The sequence below is a fragment of the Chelonia mydas genome, chromosome 3 (assembly GCF_015237465.2).
Source record: "Chelonia mydas isolate rCheMyd1 chromosome 3, rCheMyd1.pri.v2, whole genome shotgun sequence".
NCBI lineage: Eukaryota > Metazoa > Chordata > Testudines > Cheloniidae > Chelonia > Chelonia mydas.
In genome coordinates this window covers 10,295,523-10,298,077 of record NC_057851.1, presented here as the reverse complement: position 1 = coordinate 10,298,077, position 2,555 = coordinate 10,295,523, and positions in this window count along the sequence as shown.

Genomic DNA, 2,555 nt, shown 5'->3' with positions numbered 1-2,555 from the left:
GCAGAAATCAGGCTCTGCCTGCATTTAAGACCACATAACTGGGCGAGAATGGGGCTGGTGTTGCAAAAAACCCACATTCCTAAGAAGTGTTAGTCACAGGACACTCACACAAACACATCGCAGAAACGTGGTATAACTCTCCCTCGCCCCGCCACGATATCAAGAACACACTGACCCCTCTTAATGATAAGGGCAGGATGACAATATGATGGATTGAGGTGTTTTGGTCAAACCAACATCTACGAAGTAATGGGCGGTAACAAACCACATCATGGTGAAGCCACTAACCACGTCAGAGGGGCAATATGTAACTTGTTTGTGTTGGTTTATAAAATGGCATCTCAAAAGGAGTGTCTTTGGCCAGCCTAGGGACCGGGAAAGTCCCGCCAGTCACTGAGCTGCTCCATTGTCACGGGCATACATGTGCTAGTGTAACTGTAGATATTGATCCGGGAAGCTAGGATCGTGCTTTGTGGGCAATAAACCTGAACTAGTGCCTTCGTACCTTAACGGAGCATGTGGTCTTTGGGCGGTTCACTCGAGGTCTGCTGTGCCAGCTGCCTGCGCAGAACTGGGACAGCAGTTCACACCTTATCAGGACAGGTATGGGACAAACCCAGCCCAGCCTCACAAGAACAAAGGATGCTGGCCTAGGCCTCTTCCTGAATCTGCATGGGAAAAAGTGGCGATTGACATTGTAGGACCCTTATATACTGCTCCAACTAACTGCCGTTATGCCATCATTTTAATAGACTATTTCAGTAAATGGCCTGAGGTAGCGTTTACATGGCAAATCTCTTCTGCTACAGTCATTAAGTTCCTCTCTTCAGTTTTTAGCAGGGAAGGTAACCCCAAAGAACTGGTTTCAGATAAATAGTAGTCAATTTACTTCTCTGGGGTTTGAAAATTTTCTAGCACAGAGGAACATTTTACACCCAAGGTCATCCCTATATTACCCTCAAGCCAATGGGGAAATCGAACGGTTTAATAGAAGTTTGAAAGAAAGTTTGCAAACGGCTAAACTGGAAGGACGATTGTGGATACCCTTCACTACTGATTTCTTGCAAACATACCAGGCTACACGACATGCCACAATGCAAAGATCACCCGCAGAGTTACTGCATGGGAAACAGATGAATACTAAACTGAACATTGCTGGGTTTTGAAAGGCACGACCTGATGCCCCAAATGAGGATGATGTGAGAAAAACAGTTGAACAGAACCAAGCAAAGTCTAAGGCTTTCACAGACAAGCGGTGGGGGGGCTAAGGAGCCAAAGTTTGAGTGTGGTTCCTTCGTTAGAATATGAAAACCTGGAATTTTACGCAAAGGGGACCATAAATTCACAGCTCCTCTGAAAATCATCGAGAAGAAGGGACCTTACACCTATCGACTTTCTGATGGGCAGGTATGGAATGCTTCTTATCTTGCACCTGCCTGTGCACCAAGAGAAGATGATGCCAACACCCAGTCTGCACTGGATGACTTCACCGTAGTTCCAACACAACAAGACATTGCACTGGAACTGGGGCTTGAGAGACGGCCTGTCAGACCCAGACCCTGTCAGACCCCGACCGCCTGTCTGGACTAGAGACTATGTTATGTAGTATCTACAGTGTTTTCAGTGCAATATTTCTGCCAACAGTATAGTGTCTTGTTTCATATTTGTTCCTGTGATTAGAACAATAATGTTTATTTTAATTGGGAGAGTTTCTTAAGAGAGGAGGGAATGGGGTGCTTAGATGTTTCTTGTAATTATTAGAATTGGGAGAACTGGCTGTTGGGAGTCTGAAAGGACAGGAAACAGGAAGGAGCGGGGAGGAGTTGAGAGTCTGGGAGAAAGCTACAGAGGGTACAGCAGCAGCTCGGTTAAGAGGTTTCCATTTTGAAAATAAAGGCCAGTCCTGTTGAAGCTTGTTAGTACCTTGCCTGGATGATACAACAATTTGTTCCCCATCTAATTAATTATCGATAGGAATCAGGTACCCCTTAGACTTAAGGTCTCATCTCTTTTAAAGCAGCTTAGCCTCCTTTCCTCTGCTCTCCTCAATATGGTCTTGTTTTGGGGAATCCCTCAGCGCTCTTGGGGCCCCCCTTGCACATTTACATATATGGAGGCTTTCTGCAATTATTTCCATTCTTGCAAGAGAACCTGCTGCACATAGCCATGTCTCGAAGTTCTGGCACAAGGAAAGAGGACCTGGCGGTGGGACAGTTTGAGAGCAGAGGGGAACAGAAGGAGGATCAAAGTGTTGTGGGGGTACCAAGGTGGGTGGTAAACTGTGACTGGACCCAACTCCTCTGACAATAACATAAGCCAAACAGAATGGTTTAAGGAACAGGAAAGAATTTATCTATAGGCACTCACTGAAACATACAAATATATATTTTCCCTGGTCTAGGAACACCCCGAAGTGGATTTAATACATGATAAAGGCCTTGTTTTTTATATATTTCTAAGTTTAAAAAGGAAAATGAAAGGGATTTTTATGGAAAAGAAACAGCAAAACAGCCCCCGGGCACCAATCAAAACACTCTCACGCGTGTTTGCAATAC